The 27,200-nt window shown below is 45.7% G+C and overlaps 1 long non-coding RNA gene across 1 annotated transcript; it reads right to left on the bottom strand.

Annotated features, from left to right (window-relative positions):
* Positions 1-285: 285 nt before the first annotated feature.
* LOC137531942 (uncharacterized) lies at positions 286-27,200 on the bottom strand. The gene is made up of 3 exons (XR_011023811.1): positions 26,821-27,200; positions 20,246-20,385; positions 286-549 (listed from the first exon to the last, which is right to left on the bottom strand). It is a non-coding gene; the product is annotated as an uncharacterized lncRNA (long non-coding RNA).

Here is a 27,200-nt window from a genome sequence, read left to right as displayed (position 1 = left end):
TTATTGGCTTGTAAATAGTGATGGACACAAAACTGAAAAAATGCACCTTTATTTCCAAATAAAATATTGGTGACAGACATTGTGATAGGGACATAATTTAAACATTTTAATTACTGGTACAAATGGGCAAATAATGTATGTGGGTTTTAATTATGGTAGCATGTATTATTTAAAAACTGTAATTTCGTCGAAAACCGAGAAATATGGATTTTTTTCAATTTCTTTCCTATTATTCCCATTAAAATACATTAAGAATAAAATAATTCTCAGCATAATGTACCACCCAAAGAACGCCTAATTGATGGCGATAATAACAAGATATAGATCATTTTGTTGTGATTAGTAGTTTTAAAGTCGTTGGCGAATGAATGGAAGAAGCGTTGAAAGGTGAAAATCGCTCTGGTATATTGTACAAAGCCCCGCACAGCTTATCCAGAAAAGGCGACAGCTTGTTAGTGGAGAAGAATGGTTGCAGGCAGACTCTTGCCTTCAGGAGCCACTCCTCTTCTTCCTCCTGTGTGTAGATCTTATAACAGATGAAAACGGTACCTGAAGCAGAAAAAAGAAATAAAACTGATCACTTACCTCGGTAGAGGAAAGATCCTCCTCAACCCCACCGATCCAGTGCTCTAGAGTCTGGACCTTCTAAACATATTCAACAAGAACTTGCCAAATACTTTCTCACAACTGCACTCTCCCAAGCATGGCCTGCACAGTAGCATGGATACACTTGTGCGTGGCTTTTTCCTCCATGCCCCAGCAGCTCTGCCATGGGCTGGTTCTAGACTTTTTGCTGCCTGAGGCAAACTTGTGAGGATGCGCCCCCCCCCCCTTCCCCACACTTTGTACCGATCGCACAGGACCCGAAAATTTACTCTGCTTCATTTAATGTCCTCACATGACATGCTGCAGCTCAACACAATAGCACACTGTCTGGCTGTGAGTCTGTCATAAACAAACTGTTCACCCTCATCCACTCCATTCCTTCTCAGTCAGGACAGCAGTGCCACTTTCTCCCTTCTGCTGTGCAAGTTAAATGAAACACTGCTGCTCTCCTGCTTCCTTCATCCTCATTCACTGTCAGACTCCTCACGCAGCACAACAAGCTGCTTTTCCTCAATGATGACCTCCTCACCTCGCTCTCCTCTGGCTTCTCCTCCTACTCTGACTGCATGCTGTAAGTTTAAACGCACAGTACAAACATGCTGTCCCTGTAATCTCTGCGCATGATGAAAATGTTTCACCTAGCCTCATGAGAACACCGGCCCGGGGTTCTGTGCTACTGCACATGTGTACACAGACGGAAGCACTGCTGCAGAGAAGAATATTGTCCTGGTGAATATTGGTGGGGTGGAGGAGGATCGGGGAAACCCTGGATCATCCAGAGGCTTGCCTCTACTAAGCAGGGCTGGATCATCCACAAGGCAAACCTATGCAGTTGCCTAGGTCCTGGAGAGAAAAACAAGCAAACAGGAGTTCACATGACAGGCAGGGGCCCCGAGCTCTGCCATAGCTCAGGACCCCCCAAACCTGCATGCAATACAAACAGGGGGAGCGCAGAAGAGCCCCGGAACTGCCACCACCAGGGACTCACCCACACTACCCCCTCAACATACCAAACACAAGAGGAACAAATGCTCACTCCCAGACAGCACTCGGCTACTTATAGAGTCTGCAGACTAGCAGTCAGCCAATAAGACGTGCAAATAACTCACACCTAGTCTGCAATACTTAAAGAGAGTCTGAAGCGAGAATAAATCTCGCTTCAGACCTCATAGTTAGCAGGGGCACATGCCACTATTGCGCCACTAACCGGGGGTCCCTTCACCCCCAAATCCCCCTCGGTGCAGCCGGGGAGCGCTTCCTGGTTGGGGCAGGGCTAACCGCCGCAGCCCTGCCCCACGCGCGTCTGTCAGCGCGTATCTCCGCCTCTCCCCCGCCCCTCTCAGTCTTCCTTCACTGAGAGGGGCGGGGGAGAGGCGGCGATGCGCCGCTGATAGACGCGACTGGAGGCGGGGCTGCAGCCGTTAGCCCTGCCTCCAGGAGCGACCAAGTCTGCGACCAAGTGTCACAGTGGGGGGTTTGGGGGTGAAGGGACCCCCATTTAGCGGCGCTATAGCGGCGGTTTAGCAGGGGCACACTTGCCCCTGCTAACCTTGAGCTCTGAAGCGAGATTTATTCTCGCTTCAGAGTCTCTTTAAAGGATACAAGAAGAGCTGAAAGACTCTGGTAAAAATGTGAGATGCAGTGCTTAGGGCGTTAAAAGTCGATACTTACTGCGCCCCTTGTTCCTCGCAGTCAGCCGCCGGTCTTTTCCGATACATCCCGGTGTCCTGGCGACTTGGCTGACCTTTAACCCGGATAGTCTTCGCTGCTGTCCAGGGCCGGCGCATTATTACGGGCAGAAGTACACACACTCCCCCGCCTCCTCTGTCCTAGCGTCTACACTCTACTGAAAAGTAAGCATAAGATGCTAAGTGGAGTTGCTTTTCAGTGGAGTGCAGACGTTAGGACTGAGGAGGCGGGGGAGTGTGCGTACTTCTGCCTGTAATTATGCACTGGGCAGAAGTGAAGACTCTCCGGGTTACAGGTCAGCCAAGTCGCCAGGACAACGGGATGTATTGGAGAAGACCGGCGGCTGACTGCTAGGAACGAGAGGTGTGTTAAATATCAACTTTTAACCCCCTAAGCACTGCATCTTACATTTTTACCAGAGCCTTTCGGCTCTGGTATCCTTTAATTAAGCAGAGGCTGAGCAATTCAGCCATACACAGACGAGGGTTCAGTTACATATGGTAATACACCACATGGCTAGCAGGGGCTCCTTGTGCAGGAAATTCCCTCTCATTCGCCCCTCCAGTCCTAACTAACATGCATAAGGAGGTGCAAAAGAAGTTTGTATAGGACCATATGCGACTGAACCCTCTCCTGTATGTGGCTGAATTGCTCACCCTCTGCTTTGCTTTAAGCCAGCCTTATGAGAATGGGAATAAGTTCAAATGAATCACTTATTATATTCCAGTTAGGTCAATTCACATGCAAATTTTAATCTTATGCACACAGGTGGTACACAAGACTTTTTTCGTGTCGCTTTCTTGTTAGTGATTGTTGAGGTAAAATTAAGCCAAATAAAGCATACCTATGAAATTGCCACCAGGAAACAGCCAATTTATGGCTTATCCTGCTCCTGCAAAAGTCCTGGCGGCGTTAATTACTATTCCCCTTCCAGGTCCACATGGATGGTGGGGAATGATGTAATTAGTACAATGTTTTAAAAGTAACTTCAGCTCTGTCTTCTGACGGCGTCGAAGTTACTCACTGTGCGCCGATACCGTAATTCATATTACGGTCTATGGTGGGGCCAGCTGCGCCCAAATCTCCTGCGCTGTTATTACAATGCTCGCAAACAAATACTACTATATTAAAAATTTGAAAAAAAAGGAGTCACATACACTAAAACATTTTTCTTGCATAGAATCCTGTTTCATAATATACCAGTACTCCTGAGAATAGTTCTGCAACATGTTTGTCTAATTATGTACATGAATTAACAACTATACATAATATAGGGCATAATGGATCATCTGGTGATGGTTAATTTTCATCAAATGATTCATGACAGCTTTTCAGTTGCTGCCAACAGAGTTTGTTTCATGTATGACTTTCATGTATGACTAAAAGGGAACCAGAGATGAATAACGAAATAGATTTTATTCATACCTAGGGCTTTCTCCAGCCCCATCCACCTGGATCGCTCCCACACTGCCATCCTCCGCAGCTACGAGAGAAGGAGAAGTGCGCCCTCTATGTATCTCTCCAGGGGCTGCTGAGATACGCAAACAGTGCTAGACTGGATCCGATCGACCGAAGTGCGGGGACCCGGTTCTCATAGCTGCGGGCAGCGGAGGACGGCAGCGTGGGAGCGATCCAGGAGGATGGGGCTAGAGGAGGCCCCAGGTATGTATAAAATCTTTCATTATTCATCTCTGGTTCCCTTTAAGGACTAACTTAAGACCTGCATGGACTAAGAATCTACTGAAATTACACAGCCAAACTTCCTTTTGTTGTAAAACGTAAAGATTTGTTTAGTTGAACATTTACAGATTTTCTTACTTAAAGGGAACCGGAACTGAGTAAAATTTATTTCAAATAAACACAAGGGGTATCATTCATAAAGCATTTCCGCATGCGGAAATGCTTAATACCGGTGACTTTACTGACCACTCAGCATAATCCCCATTCATAAAGGCTCTTTCCGCATGAAAAGCTGACAGAGCGATACATTTCCGCCTTGTCCGGAGTTTTTCTAGATTAATCTAGAAAAAGTTACAAACATGTGCATTCATAAAGATTAGAGCAAGCGGTATCCGGAAGGAAAATACCGCTTGCTCGACAGTAGCGATAGGCGGGCGGATTACATGTAAATGAATGGGACGGACCTCCCAAGCAGCATCAGGCAGAGGAGCGCACGGAGGTAATCGGGCAGCTTTTATGTTTCCGCATGTCTTCCGCCACGCTACCGCCAGCTTCCTCCAGAAAACCTCCGCACTTCTACCGCAACAGGCAACTTCTTTATGAATGCCCACCCAGAAGTCTTAATTACCGGTTGCGGAGAAGAACGGTGTTTTCCCGCACTACCGACAGCCTCTTTATGAATGATACCCATGGTAACTTCAAATGAACATTACATAATTACCTTGCCACAAATTCCTCTCAGAAGCTCACCATTTTCTTCTGACAATGATCCTTTCCAGTTCTGACAACATTTTGTCAGAACTTGTCAGGTTTAGCAGTATTACCTCACCAGCGGAGAGCGGTGCGGCTTCCGCGCCTGACGTCACCCCGGCGGCTGCCGCATCCTCTCAGACATCTTGCGCAGTCCCTGGCAGGACAGGTCTCTCCTCTGCACATCAGATTAGGTCAGCACACTCGCGGGCGGCAGGACCTTTATAACTTGAGGAGACGGGTCAGCTGATCTTGCGGTTAGCTGACACCAACCTGCCAATCACATGCTGCTGATTGGTTCAGCCCTCTGGGCGGGCGGCTTGAATTTGCTTTCTGTATTTAAGCTTGGAGATGTCATTTGCTCATTGTCTGTTGTTGCGAATACTTCACCATGCTAGCGCTCAGACCTTGGTCAGATCCTTGTGTGCTTTGATCAGGCAGGACCCCGGGGATTTCACACTAGACTAGGAATATTATTATTGTAATTATCGTAAATTAATTATTACTGTGTATGACCTTTTGCCTGTACTTTTGATTACTCTCTGCCTTACGATTCTGTACCTTGCCTATCTGGTCTGCTGCCGACTTCTGCCTGAAATACCGACCACGAGTTTGCCTTACGATTCTGTACCTCTGCCTGTCTGATCTGCTGCTGACTTCTGCATGTATACTCACCACGATTTTGCCTAACGATTTTGTACCGCTATACGACTGATCTGTTACCGACTTTGACTGAACGACCACTCTCTCTGCTAAGTGATAGCCCCTGCCATTTAGGGCTGTCACTTCCTTCAGTACTGAAGAATACTGTACACTAATACACGTGTGATCACACTCTGAATAAAATACTGACTATTGTGTTGTAAGAGCTAGTACTGATATTAGATCCATTACGGATCATTATAGAACTGAAATATATCAGTTGCTGTCAGTTATATATCAGTTGATGTCAGTTACAACTGATGTGCCAGGTAATATCCATGTTTCCCCATGGCTGAATTGGGCGATGTTACAGTTTAACAGTGTGCTGACCAGAAAGTTGTTATGGGGTAATGGCCATTTTCAAAATGGAGGACAAAGAATTCCATTGATCATAGTGGACAAACAGGGGAGAGGAGAAAGAGATTGAGGAGTAGACGAACAGGGAAGGTAAGTATGACTTCTGTATGTTTATTTTGACTTTTCATTTTCAGTTCAGGTTTTCTTTAATAAATAATAATAATTGTAATAAACCCCCCTCCCCCAAAATAAATAAATAAACAATACATTAAAAAATAGCTTCTATCCAACAGCAATGGAAATGGTTATCAAAGCTCCCCTCATTACTGGACATCCTGTTAGACCAGTTGGTTTCTGATGTGCCACTGCAATGACATCGAAAGTCCTGCTCTTCACCTATATCACCTCATCCTTCAATGTACAGTAACAAACAACCTTAAAGAGAACCTGAACTGAAAATAAAAAGTCAAAATATCCATACACAGGTCATACTTACCTAATGTTTAGTCTACTCCACAATCTCTGTCTTCTCTCCTGCGTCCAAGCCCGGATTTACATCACAGGAGCCTATAGGCACAGATGTCCTGGCACCCTAAACTTTGCCCTCCAGGAACCACAAACCCCCTGTAACTGACAGCTGCTGATATATAACTGACAGCAACTGGTATATGTCAGTTCTGACAAAATATTGTTAGAAATGGAAGGGATCATTGCAAGAAGAAAATGGTGAGCTTCTGAGAGGAACTGACGGTGAGGTAAATATGTAATATTGATTTGCAGGTACGTCATGTGTTTATTTTAAATCATTTTCCTTGCTTCTGGTTCCCTTTAAGGGCTCATTTCCATGGGCAGTTGAACAGTGAGCAGTAACCAGGCAGCAGTGAGCAGTTATCAGGCAGCAGCAAACAGTTGCCAGGCACCAGCAAGCAGTTGTGAGAGTTTGAGAGGCTTTTCACTGCCTATCAACTGTCTTACAGATTATTTTCCCGACTTCCTATCAGGGTTCCATAGCCTGCCCCCCCAATATTCCCATAATAACATTATTATGTAGATTCAAAAGTTTACATATCCTTTTAAAAACTTCAATGGCGCTGCCGCTGTTTAGGTGTGAGAATTCCTGAGGACAGCAGCGAGAATAATTCACCAACATTTGTTGTTCCTCATCCTTGAATAACTTTATCTGTGATTATTTTATGAAGACATAACATGGCACATTATATATGGCCCTCAGCAGTGTAAATAAACTTCAGTGAGAAATACAGCCGTGTGATAGCCAAAGCATCTAATATGTGTAATAAAACACCATATGGAGCATGAGAACATTCTCGCTTCTGCTCTAGCAGAAGGTCAAAACTGTTGAGAAGATTTTTAATAAACAAAATTGCTCGGCAAGATTAAGAAGACACGTTTAATGCTACTGAGCTACAAGAATAAAGGAGAACTGTAGCACTTCTCAGCTTGCTAACTTTTAATTTCTTTCATCTATGGCAAGCGCTAGTGAGTATAGAATTAAAGTGGGGGGGGGGGGGGGGGTATGGACTTGCTTTCCTTAAAGTGGATCAACATGCAAAAAATACTGTAAATAAATGTGTAGGACGAATGTGAGATGTGACAAGTCACATTGGCCTTGGGCCCCTATTTCAATAACCTGCAGTAACAACAATGCCATGACAGTGTAGTGTGTGTTGATTTCAAACCCCAAAGCTAAGTTCACAGTGGGACGTTAGGGAGGCATTGCAACATGGAACAACACACTGCAATGAAATAAAAATGGTGCCAACATAGGCGGCAATAGTAAAAGCTGCAATTAGCAGCAATGAATAGTAATTATAGCGCCTGATAAATACCGAGTGTCCAGCATCCGCTATTTATCGAGTGCCATAATACCTGTTCACTGCTTAATACGGCTTTTAGTATTGCCACCTACGGTGGCAGTGGGGCAGTTTAGGGGGTTAAGATTAGGCACGGGGTCGTTAGGTTTAGGCGGGGGGGGGGGGGGGTGGTTAAGGGTTAGGAAACGTGGAGGGAGGAGTGGTTAGCAGTGTGCGAGGCTGGTGAAATGACACCAACAGAGGCATGCAGATCCCCCCAGGAGCTAAATTACATACCTTGAATACAAATCATATGCAAATTATGCACTAATCCCTATTCTAAAAAATTGAATGCAAACTGAAGCACATGGATGCAGCTAGCCATAAATATACATACGATTTGAATAGGACCCATAAGCAGCGCTCCCCTGATACAAGCTGCACCTGAATTGACTAACTTGAAGCTAACACCCTCCTTTAGGCCTTGTTCACATTATAAATTGCCAGCACTATTGCAAGCACTGAGCGATTTATTGAGCTTTTTTTGTAAGCACTTTTCTAAGCGCTGAGCGATTGTGATTTTCAATTCCTGGCGGCAGTCACTCTTTGACCCGGAAAAGAATTAATACAATGGGCCTGATTCACAAAGCGGTGCTAACCCAGTTAAAGACTTTAGGCGTGATAACCATTTTATCATGCCTAAACTCAGTTTAGGCATGATAAGTTTAGGCATGATAAGTTTAGGCATGATAAGTTTAGGCATGATAAGTATAGATAAGTTTAAATCGCGCGCAAAGTCCCGCACGCAAAGCAGCGCCATTAAACTCTATGCAAAGTGCACCAGACTTTGCTAGCGCAAAACTTTTGATCAGCTGTGCACTGCGGTGCTAACCCAGTTGGTGCTTAAACTTATCACGCCTAAAAACTTATCACACCTAAAGTTATCATGCCTAAACTTATCACACCTAAACTTATCACACCTAAACTTATCATTCCTAAACAGAGTTTAGGCGTGATAAAGGGCTTTTCACCAGCGTGCTAACTGTTAGCACCGCTTTGTGAATCAGGCCCAAAGTGCTCTGGAAATCACTATACAAAGCACTTTTTCAAGCGCTTTGGGATTTCCCTATACCTTCCATTGAGCCAAAGCGCTCAGAAAATGGTACATGTAGCGTGTTCGAGATTTTACTAAAATCAAAACACTCACATGTGAACACTCTCATAGGAAATCATTGCACAAGCGCTTTTAGGGTGATTTAAAAAATGGCCAGCGCTTAAAAAATCAGCAAACACTGTGAACAAGCCCTTAGGGCACAATCACACTAGAATCGCTTTTCTGAGCGTTTTGTGATTGATTAGAGTTTTTTTTATAATCACTCCCATTCACTTTCATTAAAATTGCGGTAAAAATCGCATGAAAAATTGCCACGATTTACGCGTATTCGATCACGAAAATCGTGGCAATTTTTACACGATTTTTAATGCGATTTTAAAGGGACCCTGAGCAGTAAAGATAAATGGAATTGCTACTTACCTGGGGCTTTCTCCAGTCCACCATAGGTTGGGAGGTCCCCCGACGTCCTCCTGGCTCCTCTCCCGATCCCTCCGCCTCATACAGCACCGGCGACACCCAGGCCGGGTGTCGGGCTGCCGCTTCCATATCTCGGTCACTTCGTGTCATCACGGCGGCCGGCGTTGCAGTACTGCGCATGCGTGGTGAAATTGCGCCTGCACAGGACTGTCACACCGGCCACCGTGATGAAAAGCACTTCTAGTGTGAATGGGCCCTTTGCTAAACACTAGCAATTGCGATTTAGCAAAGTCCCTTTTTTTCCCGCGATTGCGATTTTGCTATGCAGTGAATTGCATAGCAAAATTGCTGTAAATATTGTTCTGAGGCGCGATCGCCCTTTGGTAAAAAAGGAATTGTGGTAGTGGAAATTACCTACCGCAATTCCTATGTTATTATGCAAACCCTAACAATTTAAAAATCGCTAGAGATTAGCGATTTTGCGATTCAGCATCGCAATTGCCGCAAGTGTAAAAGGGCCCTTAGGGCTGGTGCACACTACAAGAGCTTTTTAAGTGCTAGAGATTTTAAAAGCTCTTGCTAATGCAATGCTGTGGGGGATTTTTACAAAATCACATCGCTGAACACTCACATAGGATAACATTGCAAGAGCTTTAAAATCACAAAGCGATTTGAAAAGCTCTAGTAGTGTAAACAAGCCCTTACTGTATCTGATTTTAATGCAATTTGTGTAATTTAGCGTGTATTTCGAGATCTGCACATTTATGCAGGCAGTCAATTCAGGCGCAGCTTGTATCGGGAAAGCGCTACCAACGGGTCCTATACAAATACAAATATATAACTTTTAGCTATGTTTTCATATGTTAAACCTCTCCAAAACATTTGTCTTGCCCAGCATTCCCCTTTAATGTATGCTAATCAGCCCTTGCGGTATATAAATCAGAAGGACACGCGGCCTTGAGAGGATAAAATGTTACTTACCTATGACACTGGGCTCAATTAAGTGTGTGAAATGGAAATGCTGCCTCTTGCTAATTGTTCTTGACTCTCAGCTTACAGCAGCCATTCCGAGCCTCCCCACATCAATATGTAATAGTTGATGAAGCTGAGAACATCATGGCAAATCAATGCAATGATTTAGTGGAAATAATTGCAAGCAGCGGCTTTAAATGCTAACACAGGTTCCTGGAGGAATGAATAAGTGGAACGTAAATAACAATTCCCCTTTCATTTATTAATCATGTTGGTGTGAAACATTGAAATGCTATGGTCTATTTGTCCTTCCCCATGTTCTCTGATTTTTCATTCCTGCGAGGAATATCGCTGATAAATGGGTGCTGGTGCCTGGTGGTAGCGGAGAACTCAACTGTGGGTCTAGTGATCATCGCTGGATGTTACAGCAATAATTAATGGTCTATTTCTAACCTATATTGTGTAGAGCACACCATAAATTGCAGTTGACACAGTTTTGTGCATTGCGCTTAAAGCAGTTTTACATTATGATTTTTATTGTGCTGACTGGGTCAGCGAAGCTGCCTTCCTGTACCTGTGTCACTATCTGTTAGCTTCAGAGAACATCAAGTCTGTGAGCCATTCAGACTCCTCCTCCTATCCAGCTAAACATACACAGGATGTAGTCAGGGAAGAGCTTGGAGGCAACACCAGCTAGTCTTTGCTTCTGAGCACAGAGCTGACTTTGCCCACCCCCTTCCTGTGCTCCACAAAAGGGAGCAGAGTGAGGAGGTGGGCAAAGTCTAGAGATGGTTCTGTGCTGGGGAAGCATCTGCTGATCTTCTAGAAGCTCTACACTCTGCATAGCTGTCTCTCATTTTACCAAACGGAATGTCTCCATAATGGCTGCATCATACATGAAAATTGTGAAAGTAATAGCACATTTCCCTATTCACCTTTATATAACTTTACTATAAAAGGTACTGTGTTTTGCTGGTTGAAACTCTGAGGGATCTACAATATATTTTTACATTTTTGTATTTTTTTTTTTAAACGTACAACACTCCAGTGTGTATGTACAGTCCAGGGCTCTGTTAACCAGATCTGGTACCACGCTTTTGATGTCACTTCCTGAAGAAGTAGTGCAGAAACTCCATGCAGGAACTCCAGTCACGTTAAATTAATGCATTTAGAAAACATGCTCTTGTACCCAATATTTGGAGTCTATATAGGTATGAACAGCGCTGAGAGTAGTAGTTGGATAATATAAGCTTTAATAGATTGTTATGGCCTGTATATATTCAGGATAGATTTCAAAGCACAAGGTCAAATGCTAAAAATACAGAATTTAAAATCTGTAAAAAGTCTTACAGCATATAGCTAGAGTGCATATATTGCATACACGTACCCTGTATGTGTTTAGGATTAGTACTCAATCAAAAAAATTGCTATTCAAAGGTACAACAAATATATAAAATCGCATAGCATGTAATTCAAATCCATATATTGCATACAGTTGTGTTATAAATGGAGTCTATATAGGTATGAACAACTCTGAGAGTAGTAATTGGATAATATAAGCTTTAATAGATTGTTATGGCTTGTATATATTCAGAATAAATTTCAAGGCACAAGGTCAAATGCTAAAAATACAGAATTTAAAATCTATAAAAGGTTGCACCGCATATAGCTAGAGTGCATATAATGCATACACATACCCTGCATATGTTTAGGATTAATATTCAATCAAAAAAAGATCACTATTCAAAAGTTCAAAATATTTAAAATCGCATAGTACATAATTCAAATGCATATATTGCATACAGCTAACTCGGTTGTTGTAAAAGTTGTAAAAGTTCACACCGCATTGGGAGTATTCACCATAAATTCTGTGACAAAGAATGCAATATTCAGTCCACATTCAACCCCCATTCACTCCTGAGCCACCCGATGCTGTTTATGCACAAAAATGTGCTACAAAAAAAAAAAAATTGTCAGAGAATTCTAGGACCAACAATGTCCGAAAACAGCGGGGGGGGGGACAGATGAATGATGAATATTCTAGTAGTAGAGACTGAGCTTAGAGTACTCCTCGTGGTTGCACTTCAATTGCGCTTGCGGCAATTCCGCCGGATGTAGATAATGGTGGATCACATACTTGATGAATGGATCTTTTCCCCGATCAATGGGGGTACTCATGCTCCTGCAGCTATCCAGGTGTACAGCGATTGGTGTCGTCCTGTGCGGGGCTCCAAATGTCCTTGCCCGCAATCCAGGTGCGTATCTTCCGCTGGTTGCAGCGCTCCAGTTCCAGTGTAGGTGCTTCCTAACAGCGTGAGAGCTGTGCAGTGTGACAAGAGTCCTTCCGGGTCTGCCTAGACGCCGGTGGTATGCTTCCAGGTATGGATGGTGACGTCACCTTTCTAGCGTGTTCGCAAGCGTTGGGTCTTCTGGTCTGCAGTACCTGATGGCCCTGCTCACACGCTATATCCCTCCAGCTGGAGTCACCATCCATACCCGGAAGCATACCACCGGCGTCTAGGCAGACCCGGAAGGACTCTTGTCACACTGCACAGCTCTCACGCTGTCAGGGAGCACCTACACTGGAACTGGAGCGCTGCAACCAGCTGAAGATACGCACCTGGATTGCGGGCAAGGACATTTGGAGCCCCGCACAGGACGACACCAATCGCTGTACACCTGGATAGCTGCAGGAGCGTGAGTACCCCCGTTGATCGGGGAAAAGATCCGTTCATCAAGTTTGTGATCCACCATTATCTACATCCGGCAGAATTGCCGCAAGCGCAATCGAAGTGCAACCACGAGGAGTACTCTAAACTCAGTCTCTACTACTAGAATAGCCATCATTCATCTGTCCCCCAAATGACACCCCCCCCCAACCCCGCTGTTTTCGGACATTTTGGTCCTAGAATTCTCTGACAATTTTTTTTGCAGCACATTTTTGTGCATAAACAGCATCGGGTGGCTCAGGAGTAGTGATGGGCGAACATCCAGATGTTCGGGTTCGGGGTGGTTCGGCCGAACATGCCCCCGATGTTCGGCATGTTCGGGCCGAACCCCGAACCCAACCCGAACATGTCCCTTTGGGGCCCCTATAGGGTTCCAGCATAAAGGGAGAGCATGCCCCGAGCGCGCGGGGGGGGGGGGGGTCGGAAATGCCCCCCACCCCTCCCCGCTAAGCTCTCCCTTTTGCCGGTACCCTATAACGTTAAATTTAAGCCCCCCAAAAGTACCTGAGGAGGAGGGCAGGAAGCGGGCAGCTGGAGATGCTAGGCGCTAGTACCATCTGGTACTTCCACCCTCTCTTGACGCACTTCCTGTTTACATTTGAAGTCGCGTCAAGAGAGCGCAAAAGTACCGCGATGATGCGTACGAGGGTACGTGTCATCATGTAGATGACGCGTACCCTCGTTCGTGACATCGCGGTACTTCTGCGCTCTCTTGACGCGACTTCAAATGTAAACAGGAAGTGCGTCAAGAGAGGGCGGAAGTACCAGATGGTACTAGCGCCTAGCATCTCCGGCTGCCTGCTTCCTGCCCTCCTCCTCAGGTACTTTTGGGGGGCTTAAATTTAACGTTATAGGGTACCGGCAAAAGGGAGAGCTTAGCGGGGAGGGGTGGGGGGCATTTCCGCCCCCCCCCCCCCGCCCCCCCGCGCTCGGGGCATGCTCTCCCTTTATGCTGGGACCCTATAGGGGGCTATGTTCGGCCGGACACGGCTGTGTTTGGCCGAACAAAGAAGGCACATTCGGGTTCGGGCAGCGTGGCCGAGCACCCTCCCGAACACCATGAGGTGTTCGGGGGGTGCCGATGGGCGAACCCGAACAGTGGCGAACACTGTTCGCCCATCAATACTCAGGAGTGAATGGGGGTTGAATGTTGAATGTGGACTGAATATTGCATTCTTTGTCACAGAATTTATGGTAAATACTCCCAATGCGGTGTGAACTTTTACAACAACCGAGTTAGCTGTATGCAATATATGCATTTGAATTATGTACTATGCGATTTTAAATATTTTGAACTTTTGAATAGTGATCTTTTTTTGATTGAATATTAATCCTAAACATACTCAGGGTATGTGTATGCATTATATGCACTCTAGCTATATGCGGTGCAACCTTTTATAGATTTTAAATTCTGTATTTTTAGCATTTGACCTTGTGCCTTGAAATTTATTCTGAATATATACAAGCCATAACAATCTATTAAAGCTTATATTATCCAATTACTACTCTCAGAGTTGTTCATACCTATATAGACTCCATTTATAACACAACTGTATGCAATATATGGATTGGAATTACATGCTATGCGATTTTATATATTTGTTGTACCTTTGAATAGGGATTTTTTTGATTGAGTATTAATCCTAAACACACACAGGGTACATGTATGCAATATATGCACTCTAGCTATATGCTGTTACAGATTTTAAATTCTGTATTTTTAGCATTTGACCTTGTGCTTTGAAATCTATCCTGAATATATACAGGCCATAACAATCTATCAGGCCTGGTGCACACCAAAACCCGCTAGCAGATCCGCAAAACGCTAGCAGATTTTGAAACGCTTTTTCTTATTTTTCTGCAGCGTTTCAGCTAGCGTTTTGCGGTTTTGTGTAGCGGTTTTGGTATAGTAGGTTTCATGTATTGTTACAGTGAGGCTGCTTGCACACCAAGACGTTACAGGCGCACGTTAGTGCGCCTGTAACGCTCCCCCAACGCACAGCAATGTAACACAAGTGGGCTGTTCACACAGCCCACGTTGCGTTACATGTAACGCTGCACGTCCTGTGCAAAGTGCAGCATGCTACGGCGTTGGAGCGGCTATAGCCGCGTTAGACTGTTTGCACATGCGCAGTGGGGGGCGGAGGAGGCGGGGAGAGCCAGCTACAGTAGCCGCGCACATGGCTACTTAATATTCACTGCACTGGCGGGCGCTGATTGGCCGGCGGGACCACGTGATGCGGAGTGTCTCGCTCCGCATCACGTGGTCCCGCTGGCCAATCAGCGCCACTCTGGGAGATATTATGGGCATCGAGCAGCCTAACGCGGCTCACTCTACCGTCGGCTTTTGCAGCACCATACGTTGTGTTAGGTGCACGTTATGCGACCTTAACGTGCCACCTAACACAACGTCTTGGTGTGCAAGAAGCCTAAAGCTGTTACTGAACAGCTACTGTAACAAAAAACGCCTGGCAAACCGCTCTGAAGTGCCGTTTTTCAGAGCGGTTTGCGGTTTTCCTATACTTAACATTGAGGCAGAAACGCATCCGCAATCCAAAATCTGCAGCAGCCCGGGAGTATGCGTTTCTGCAAAACGCCTCCCGCTCTGGTGTGACCCACCCCATTGAGATACATTACCCTAGCGGATCCGCACCCGCAAGCAGATCGCAAACCGCAGCGGAAACGCTCCGGTGTGCACTAGGCCTCAAAGCTTATATTATCCAACTACTACTCTCAGCGCTGTTCATACCTATATAGACTCCATTTATAACACAACCAGAGGTGGTTGGGAACCCCTGGCCAGTGAACCGCAGCGGGTGAAAAGAACCACACTATCCCCATCTGTACTCCCATACCACCTAAGCGCCTCTCCACCTTTCTAAATCTTCTTGTACCCAATATTTGCCAATGCTTTCAGATGTACAGCAATGATCTCTCTATACAGTCTTTTGGAACTGACACACCACCTGGCTTGTGATGGTACAGCATCCTCTGATGGAAGTATTAAAACCTCTATACGGTGCTGAAATGCATGCTTTATACTGAAAAAACGATATCCTCCCCTTAAACTAGGGATGGGCAAACTTGTGCAGGATTAGGCCACATTCCCCTAGAATGTGGCCCATTGATACTTTGTACCCCTTCCTCCATAGTTTGTGCATGTTAAAATGATTGGGTTTAACTCACCCAGTTGGCCATTCTAGGGGCAATCTCCATGGCAATGGTGGCATCATGTGACATGCTAGTACGTAGTGATGGCAATTGCCTCTGGAACGAGCAATTGGGTTAGTTTATTTGGTTGTTACATGCTGCACACAACTTTGAAAGGACGGCGGAAGGAAGAGGATGGGGGTAGAGGAATCCGTTCATCTAATGGCGGGCGGGCTGGCTATACAATGGCGCAGGCCATAATTTGCCTAGACCTGCCCTAAATTATATACATTACAAGAGATCTTTACCTTATTTTGTTCTGAATTTGATAAAAGAATGCCAATAAGCAGAGGGGGCATGGTAAGTGGAAGTGTGGGCTAATCGTACTAGCCCGTCATTAGGGAAATCCAGCGCCTACATCCGCCAGTGGCAAACTTCCATCCCATAATGCCCAGTTTGGGCCTCTGACCTAAAGTCACTTGATCACTGACTGAATGTTATCAAGAAAAAATGCAGCCCTGGCCTCCCTTTAGCCCAAAAGGTTTATCTGAAGACCTCTCAAAAAAAAGTAGTAGGAGTGTCTCAGCACCCTAGAGAAAAAGGCACAGGAGACAAAAAAACCGGGAGCTGAATAGCGCAATATTTTTTCATATACGAGCTATTAACAGGTAAGGTAATTGTACGGTAAGGTAATTGTACGAGTAATTACAAAGGTGGGTTGCAGAGGGGCAACCAACCACAAGAATCAGGTGGAGACAAAAAACACGACTCTACCTTTTTGAGTTTTTTTAAAGCTGTTTAGTCTGGGTCCAGTTGTAAACAAATGATCACATATTAATTAGCCATTTTTGTAGTTTCCTAATGATAACTGTTTTTTTTGTGCTAAATTCAGTAACTAAAACAACAATGGAAAAAAAATGATGTAGATCCCCTTTATGTTTCCTTAACCACTTAACCCTCCTGGCGGTTTGCAAAAAAATCGCCAGGGGGCAGCAAATCTTTTTTTTTTGAAAAAAATTTTTTTCATGTAGCGAGACAAAGTCTCGCTACATGATAGCCGCTGCTCAGCGGCATCCCCCCAGCCCCTCCGATCGCCGCCGGCGATCGGAGATCCGGAGATCCCGTTCAAAGAACGGGATCTCCCGGAGGGCTTCCCCCGTCGCCATGGCGACGGGGCGGGATGACATCACCGACGTCATCGACGTCGTGACGTCAAAGGGGATTCCGATCCACCCCATAGAGCTGCCTGGCACTGATTGGCCAGGCAGCGCACGGGGTCTGGGGGGGGGGGGCGGCTGCGGCGCGACGGATAGCGGCGGATCGGCGGGTAGCGGCGGTGATCGGGCACTGCACGCAGCTAGCAAAGTGCTAGCTGCGTGCAGCAAAAAAAAATTATGCAAATCGGCCCAGCGGGGCCTGAGCGGTGCCTTCCGGCGGCTTACCCCGAGCTCAGCTCGGGCTTACCGCCAGGAAGGTTAAGCCTATCTGGATGAACATTCTCATCCAGATAGGCTGCACCCACTCCCGCCGACTTGGCGCGCTTCCACATAAATAGTTACCTAAGGGTCTGAACTTTTTAAATATGCATGTCAAAGGAGTATATTGATATAATTTTTTAAATTATGGGCTTGTAAATAGTGATGGATACAAATCGAAAAAATGCACTTTTATTTCCAAATAAAATTTCAGCCCCATACATTGTGATAGGGACATAATTTAAATGGTGTAATAAGCAGGGCAAATGGGCAAATAAAATACATGGGTTTTAACTACGGTAGCATGTATTAATTTCAAACTATAATGGCCAAACACTGAAAAATAATGATTTGTTTCCATTTCTTTTTTAAAATTCCTGTTAAAATGGATTTAGAATAAAATAATTCTTAGCAAAATGTACCACCTAAAGAAAGCCTAATTGGTGGCAGAAAAAAACAAGATATAGATCAATTAATTGTGATGAGTAGTGATAAAGTTATTGGCAAATGAATGGGAGGTGAAAGTTGCTCAGATGCAAAAAATGAACAATCCTGTGGGCTGAAGTGGCTAATTTTACCTGTCCCAATCTTCTAAAAATGTACTAACCTGAGCTGTGTCTGTTGGAAATGGTTAATTCTACCCATAAAAGATTATTCTGCAAGCAGACTTCTTCGGAAAAAAAATCATATCAATTGTAACTATCGGGTGATTAAATCTCACATTCAGGGCTAGACGTCTGGAAAGGCGCAAGAGGCTCGGACCTTGGGCGGCTAAAAACCAAGGGAACACCTGGACATGAAATAGGAGTTGCTACACATGAAAAAGAAAGCTGGACACAATCAGGTGGCACAAGTAGCAGAAGCGAGACATGATCATGTGATTGAGACCAACCAATCAGAAAAGTACAATTCAAGGCGCCACTCCTTGCAAAATGAATTTACTCAGCAGACTGGATCGTCTGTAGCGTATGTGATGAATTCCATCAGAAGATACACACGAATGTCAGGGGTGCTTTAAGTAAGGATCTGTGGTTTCGCATGATGCATCGCTCAAGAATATGCAAATCATCTCTTTATGCCCCTGCAGTGATCAAGAGGTGAAATTGTGCTTTTTCTAAAACAGTCGGCAAGCTTTGAAAGCTAAAATATCTGTGCAAGTAGTTCATCTTTAAATAAAGGGTATACATTCTCAACCATACAGTCTTTACATAGCACATAAAGCTATTTTATAACCCACTTAGCACCAGACTGCAGTATATCTATTTGCGAGCGTTATCCACTGGGGCCTCGTCAGCAACGCAGTACACGACTGGCCACTGGAGGCCACTCTTGTCCCACTGAGCTTCTTCCAGTTATGACTTGTCAATGAGCCCACGCCAGCACAGCACAACATAGCAAAACCACTATTTATAAAACAGGATTTGGCAGAGCACGTCTCCACTATAGAAATGATGACTTGCCAAATAATGCTGCCTCTAAATGCTGCATACACAAACTGCTACCTTCTGGAAGCCATCCCAGCCTAAAGCATTTCCACATTGAAAGTAAAATATTTAACCTGCTTGGAGAAAGTTTTCAGAGATAAGTGAAGCATGTGCTGCAGTCAGTGTATCTGTGATTTGTAGAGTGGAAAAGAAACGCTACTTCACTAAGGATGTGGCAGTCAGAGTCCACAGATACTGTGCATCTGCATATTACTTTACAGGGGGTGCAGAGGTGGCGACCGCACCCAAGCTCCTTGGGCCAGAGGGGCCCTCCCTCAACTACAGTATTAGCTCTCTATTGGTTCTGTGCTGGTAATAAACACTTCTATAGATGCTTTGCATAGTAGTGATCATTACCACACTATTCACTATTGCCTCCTCTTACCTCTGACCCTGTGGTTGTCCTTAGGAGATTTTGGTGTGCCGTGTCCATTGTTATGTACAGAGTGCTTAGGAGGGGGGGGGGGGGGGGGGCAATGTAAAACTTGTGCTGGGGCCTATAGATCCTTAGCTACGCCACTGTTACTTTATATGCAGTATAATTAATCCAGTCGTGGTTTGCAGACGACATACTCCACTAGATTAGAGGGAGAATCGGGTTTCCATGTAGGTCTAATTAAAATTATTCAGACAGTATAGTCCTCCCACTCTCCATTTCCCTTATCCACATTATTTTAAACTGCCCCACATCCTATTTATTAATTATGGCTGCAATATATATATATATATATATATATATATATATATATATATATATATATATATATATATATTTCCAGGGATGTGTCCGACTCCTGGATGGAAGATGCATCTCTCCCATTTTTAAAAATCTTATTTTCTAAGGCTGGGAATACACTAGCCATTGCATGAAAGGTTGCGTTTTGCTGCATATGCGTTTGTGCATTTTGCGTGCATTTGCATTTTTGTTTTGCACATGCACTTTTCTTGCATTTTTATGCAATTGTGGTGTGCACATATGAATTACATGTGCATTTGTATGCTTTTTTTATATGTATTTTTTGCAAATCACCAGGAAGTCAAGAGGAAGCGGAAATATATCATCAAACTTGTTAAAAAAAAAAATGCTTACAAAATGCAATAGAATGCTATACCTCTGCATCACCATTGACATGCATTAGGTGTGTTTTAGATGTGTTTTGGAAAAATATGCAGCAAGCTCAGCATTTTCTTAAACGCACATTACAGAATGCGAACATATGCATTTTTTCCTGCGTCCCATTGACTTGCATTATGTGTGTTAACGCTAGCGTTTTCCACCATGCTACGGTTTCTGCCTAGTTTGATCCTACCCTGAACCTGATTTTCAGGCACTCACATTCATGACCAAAAGTTCTATTGACATTTGTACCTGAGGAAGCGGGCCAAGGCCTGTGAAACGCGTTGTCTACCGTGCATAATAAACATCATCATCAGTCATCGACAGTATCATATCATTAATGGCGCCTCTACCAGTGTTTCTTAGTATTCTCCCACCTTTGGCTTTGGCTCCTGTGATGAGTGAAAATGCCAATAATTCTTTTCACATTCATTTTCACAAAATAATATTTTAGAGAGAAAATGCCATTGAAAATAAGTTTTATTATTTTTTACGCTTTTCACAAATTTTCACGGTAAAATAAAATTGTTTCCGTGTTTTTGCGGTGCAAGTTTTGGTGGTAAAAATATAGTTTTCCCGCATTTTCACATTAAAATAATAATTTTTTGGATTTTTGTGAAAATACAAGCTATTTTGGCAAACATTCTCTTGCAATCGAAAATGGCATTTCAATGCGAAAATTACTTTGGTGAGAATTCATAAGCAACACCGTTTGGCTCCCTCTAGACGGGCAGTTGGGAAAGGAATCCAGGATAATTTGCATCCCAGGGTTGCACGTTCTTTATTTGTTTAGGGAAGGGGAAATGGTTGGGCGGCCTTTCCATTCCGCCCCAGGCTTGTCTGGGGATAGCCTAATGCTTCATACACACTTGAGATAAAAGTCTTTGGAAAAGGCAAGATCACAGACCAAATTTACCCCATTCCATGTAGTATGAGAGCCATACCTACACAGTCTATTCTATGGAGCTGAACTCCCCATCAGATAAAATCTTTGCAAGATGCTGCACACAAAGATGCTGTACACACTCAAAAGATCAGTATCTGCAAAAGATCTGTTCCTGCAAAATATCCATTCCTGCAAATTGCATTCATAGTCTATGAGATCTGCAGATCCTCATACACACCTTGTTTAACAGACCTCATCTGCATAACTGACAATCATCTGCAGATCTGAAAATCCATCCTGGTGGATCTGATCTGCAGATGATCTGCAGATGATTGTCTGTTAAACAAGGTGTGTATGAGGATCTGCAGATATCATAGACTGAATGCATTTTGAAGGAATGGATCTTTTGCAGGAACAGATCTTTTGCAGATAATGATCTTTTGAGTGTGTACGGGCATCTTTGTGTGCAGCATCCTGCAAAGATTTTATTTGATGGGGAGTTCAGCTCCATAGAATAGACTGTGTAGAGTATGGCTCTCATACTACATGGAAGGGGGTAAAATTGGTCTGTGATCTTGCCTTTTCCAAAGACTTTTATCTCAAGTGTGTATGAAGCATAAGCTGAACAGATGCCTGGCGCATCAAGGGTTAACCTGGTTGCAGGAAGGTATGTATTGCAATGTGCTCTGGGAAGAAGGGGTGTAATCCCTGAGCAGGTGTGTTGCTGCAGAGCTGTGCAGGCTGCCCTGTGTGTGTATGTGGATCAAAGCTCCTGGCTGGATTTCCTACACAGACAGTGGAAGGTACCCCTCTTGCGGCACAAACGTTACACTAAGGTGTGTGGACTTTGAATTGTAAGTTTACTGAACTTGTAGCAAAAAGACTGTTGATTTCTGCTGAAGCAAACTGTTTGCTGACAAACAGCAAATGGCTTTAGGGCCCATTCACACCAGCTGCGTTCTGTTTTGTTTTTGAAAAGGCTTGCGATTTTCCAAACGCAAGTACAGTAAAGTTGCAATTAGAATCGTGGGAATGCATCTCTAGTTTTCTAAAAAGGCCATCAAAGTTCTGCTGCATTTTTCCTGTGTTTCGATTGAGGCCAACATAGAGAAAATCTCAAAACGCAAAACTTGAAGTGCAAACTGTGTATGCATTTGCGTTAGTGTTTTCTGATTTTTGGTGTCATTTGCTGTTTGTTTGCTAGAGAAAAGCACCATTTGTTTACCTTTTGTTTTGCTGAAGAAAGCTACTTTGCATTTAAAAGACCACTATTGTGAAAAAACAAGCAGTTAAAATCTGACAGAACAGATTTTTGGACTGGTCCATCTCCTCATGGGGATTCTCTGAGGCTGCTTTCACAGTGAGACGTTACAACGCACAGCAATGTAACTGCAATGGGCTGTTCACAGTGCCCACACTGCGTTACATTGTATCGCTGCACGTCAATCTAAAGTGCAGCATGCTACGGCGTTAGTGCGGCTTTGCTGCGTTAGCCTGCTTGCACAGGCACAGTGATTAGCCACATGGCTAATTAATATTCACTGCACTGTGCTGACGTCACTGGCAGGACCACGTGATGCGGAGTGTTCTGCTCACGTGGTCTCCACCAGCGCATGCGTACTATAGTACGTATCACTGACACATCAAAGAGCCGCTTAACGCGGCTCTTTGCTAACGTCCTCTGCCACCACCACCATGCGTTGCATTAGGTGCACGTTATGCGACCTTAACGTAGCACCTAACGCAACGTCTTAGTGTGTAAGAAGCCTGAATCTACTCAGCATTTTCTGAATGGCAGTTGTTAAATCTAACTGCCAAAAAATGGGGTGAAAAAGTTCCTGCGTCTTATATGGCAAAGGCAGGGAATCCCCGATTTATGGACGCCTGCTGATATGAACTGCCAACCCGCCGCCACGTCGAGGATTCCCTGCCTTTGTGTGCCTACTCCCTCCCTCCCCTTGCGACTCCTGGCCAGTCGTAATTAATTTCGTATGTAGTAGTAGTATTTCAACATTTTTGTGTAATTTTCGCTAAATTTCGCATAATTTTGTGCCGAATTTGGAGGTTAATAGCAAAGCCCCCATACATACTATTACTAGCAAAAATGCTACACATGTTAAGCATAGTGGGTATAAGTCACAAAAATAATTTTTCAAAAAGACCTTGTAGTTTTTGAGAAACTCGATTTTAAAAATGCAAGGAAATATGGTTTTTAGGGCTGGTGCACACCGAGCGGCTTTTTGGGCGTTTTCAGATCCGCTTGCGGCTGCGTATCTGCTTGGTCAATGTATCTCAATGGGGTGGTGCACACCAGAGCGGCAGGCGTTTTGCAGAAACGAAAAATGCCTGGGTGAGGCATTTTTTGGATTTCGGATGCGTTTCTGCCTCAATGTTAAGTATAGGAAAAACGCAAACCGCTCTGAAAAACGCCTGTTCAGAGCGGTTTTGCAGGCGTTTTTGTTACAGAAGCTGTTCAGTAACAGCTTTACTGTAACAATATATGAAATCTACTATACTGAAAACCGCAGCAGCAATCCGCAAAACGCTAGCAAAACGCCTCATAAAAATAAAAAAAAGCGTTTAAAAATCTGCTAGCCTTTTGCGGATCTGCTAGCGGGTTTTGGTGTGCACCAGCCCTTAAACTGTCATTTTTCTAAGTTTAAAAAACTTTTTACTTGCATTTTTAAAACGAGTTTCTCAAAAACTATAAGGTCTTTTTGACTTGTACCCACGATTCTCCTTAACATATGTAGCAGCTTTGGCATGTATGGGGGCTGTGCTATTCACTGCTAAAGTCGTCAAGAAATTACGCAAAATTTTGTGAAATTTTCCGCGAAATTACGAATAACTACACAAAATCAATTGAATTTGCAAATTGTAATTACGAATAGAGCGTAATTGCGAAAATGTACGTGAAATCGTAATTTGTTGATTACAATCATCACTACTCCTGCCCAGCCTGTATTTTCTTCTTCCTTCTGCAGCCCCGCCCCCTAAGGTAAGAGGTCACAGGCGCCTCTCTGATTGGTCCTAGAGAAGCACCGATGACCTCTTCCTTTAGGGGGTGGAGCTACAGAGGGAAGTAGGATACCGAGTAAGTATAATAAAGTTTCTTGAAAAAAGTTAATCGCTAATCGGAAGCGCTGTACAGTTTACTGTGATTCAGACACTTCTGATGCATGAAAGATCAGCAGGATGCCAGGCAACTGGTATTGTTAAAAAGGAAACATATGTCTGCCTCCATATCCCCTCACTTCAGGTGTCCTTTAAAGTGGTAATTATACCCAAATTTAATTTATTCATCAATGTAATTATTTAAGTATCAATTTTATTTATTTTTTATCAATTTTATGCAATTAGGCTAGTTACACACCAGGACATTGCGTTTAGGGGGCGTTATAGGGCACATAACGTGCCCCTAACGCAACGCCTGGTGCTCTCTGGTGTGGACGTCGGAGTTAGCCGCGTTGTGCAGCTCACTCTGGCGTCCGTGATGCCGCTTTGCGTACTCTTGGACGCATGCGGCATCACGTGGTCCCGCCCGGCCAATCGCCGCACAGAGCGGCCGCTCCAGGAAGTAAACACTGCACGTCACTGAGTGCAGTGAATATTAATTAGCCATGTGCCAGGCCGCTCTCCCCTCCTCCCCAACATGACTGAGCATGTGCAAACAGGGCCGGATTTGTACTTTTTACCGCCCTAGGCCCATTGCCACCAGCCCCCCCCCCCCCCCTCCCCAACCATATCAATACACAAATGCAAAACACAATAACCCCCCTCTTATATCCCACCATTTAGCAGTGGGTCCCTCTCTGATCGAATAGGTTTCTTTATTGTGCAAGCGTGGCTGAGGACAAGTATGTCCACACTGGGTATGCGTAAGTGAGTTTGGTGCATGCCCAGTAGAACTAAGGCACGTAGCTGTTTTCCTCCATGCATTTCATTTTGCTGGGCATGTGCGGACCTTATTTGCACATGCCCAGTACAGATACGGTCTCGCTTGTGTACTGAAGATACCTATTCGTCCAGAGAGGGATACAGCACTAGAATAGTGGGGTATAGGGAGGTATGGCTCTAGAGAATGTCCAGAGGCTCCCCACTACTAAGGGGTATCTGCCAGGGTAGGGTAAGAATAAATGGTCTAGCCAGGGTCAGTGTCTCCATAGGGGCAAACTGCAAACAGCCCCCAGCATGCCCCCCTCTATAGAGACACTTTAGCTTCCAGCATGCCCCCTCCTCTATAGAAGTACCACAACTCCCAGCATGCCCCTACCCCTCCATAAAGGCATTACCGTTCTCATCATAGGCCCCCCGTCCACATAGGCACTACAGCTCCCAGCATGCTCCTCCCCTTCCAGAGGCACCACAGTTCCTAGCATGCCCCTCCGTCTCCTTATAGTATCGTGTTGTCCCCCAGGGCCCCGGAGCTGGCTGCCAGACCTCCTACAATGTGAATTGAGACCAGGGGGTTACGCCAGTCAGCTCTAGGGGACATGCCAATACTACATGGAGGAGGAGCATGCTTGGAACTGCAGTACCTCTATTGGGGGGGGGGGGGGGAGCACAGTGGTGCCTCTATGGAGTGAAGGGTGAAGCATGATGGGAGGAGTGGTACCTCTTTGGAGAGGAGGAGCATGCTGGGTGCAAGGGTACCTCTACAAGGGGGGGGTGGACGGGTGGACATGCTGGTAGCAGTGGTGCCGCTATGGAGTGGGGGGCATGCTGGAACCACTGGTGCCTGTATGATGTGGGGAGGGGGGCATGCTGGGAGCAGTGGTGCCTCTATGGAGTGGGGGTGGGTATGCTGGAACCACTGGTGCCTCTATGGAGTGGGGGCATGCTGGGAGTAGTGGTGCCTCTATGGAGTGGGGGTGGGCATGCTGGGAGGACTGGTGCCTCTGTGGAGTGGGGGGACATACTGGGAGCAGTGGTGCCTCTGTGGAGTGGGGGGGACATGCTGGGAGCAATGGTGCCTCTGTGGAGTGGGGGGACATGCTGGGAGCAGTGGTGCCTCTGTGTAGTGGGGGGACATGCTGGGAGCAGTGGTGCCTCTGTGGAGTGGGGGTGGGTATGCTGGGAGCACTGGTGCCTCTGGAGTGGAGAGGGGGGCATGCTGGGAGCAATGGTGCCTCTATGGAGTAGGGGTGGGCATGCTGGGAGGACTGGTGCCTCTGTGGAGTGGGGAGGGGGGCATGCTGGGAGCAGTGGTGCCTCTGTGGAGTGGGGGTGGGCATGCTGGGAGGACTGGTGCCTCTGTGGAGTGGGGGGACATGCTGGGAGCAGTGGTGCCTCTATGGAGTGGGGGTGGGTATGCTGGGAGCGCTGGTGTCTCTATGGAGTGGGGAAGGGGGGCATGCTGGGAGCAGTGGTGCCTCTATGGAGTGGGGGGGGCATGCTGGGAGCAGTGGTGCCTCTATGGAGTGGGGGTGGGCATGCTGGGAGGACTGGTGCCTCTGTGGAGCGGGGGGACATGCTAGACGCAGTGGGGCCTCTGTGGAGTGGGGGTGGGCATGCTGGGAGGACTGGTGCCTCTGTGGAGTGGGGGGACATGCTGGGAGCAGTGGTGCCTTTGTGGAGTGGGGGGGGGGGGGCTTTCTGGGCACAGTAGTGCCTCTATGGAGTATGGGGGAGCATGATAGGAGCACTGGAGCCTCTATGTAGTGGGGGTGGGCATGCTGGGAACAGTGGTGCCTCTGTGGAGTGGGAGGGGGAGCATGATGGGAGCAGTGGTGCCTCTATGGAGTGGGAGTGGGCATGCTTGAACCACAGTGTAGCCTCTAAGGAGTTGGGGGGCATGCTGGGAACAGTGGTGCCTCTGTGGAGTGGGAGGGGGGGGCATGATGGGAGCATAATATGGAGTGGTGCTGGGGGCAGAGGTTAGAGGGGTATGGGGGACAACAAGCATGCAGTCACAGAAGCTACAAGCATAGCAGGAACTCACAAGCTGGCAGCTGCTGCAGTAGTCACAGGATGTATTCCCAGCCAGTAATCCGATCCTCCAGCTTCCTGCACTGAGGTGCCTCTTCTCTTCTCTGTGTATGGTGAAAGCTGCACCCAGAGCCATGCTTCTCTGCCTCGGCTCTTCCCACCATGTGAGCTCCACACACAACATCCGAGCAGCTGATCACTTCCTCCCCACTGATTTCCTGTGTGGCTGTGTCGGGACTCGGAAGGGAGGTGAGAAGGACAAACAGCTGCTGTGGCCCTGCGGATTTGTGCACGGAGATCTCTCTGCCTGACTGAGCCCGGGGGGTTTCTGGCTTGCTATCTGTGTAGCCCCAGCGGCGTGAGAGATCTCCGTGCAGGCGCAGCTGCTGTGTC

The sequence above is a fragment of the Hyperolius riggenbachi genome, chromosome 9, assembly GCF_040937935.1.
Source record: "Hyperolius riggenbachi isolate aHypRig1 chromosome 9, aHypRig1.pri, whole genome shotgun sequence".
Taxonomy (NCBI): Eukaryota; Metazoa; Chordata; class Amphibia; order Anura; family Hyperoliidae; genus Hyperolius; species Hyperolius riggenbachi.
This window is presented reverse-complemented; position numbering and strand designations above follow the sequence as displayed.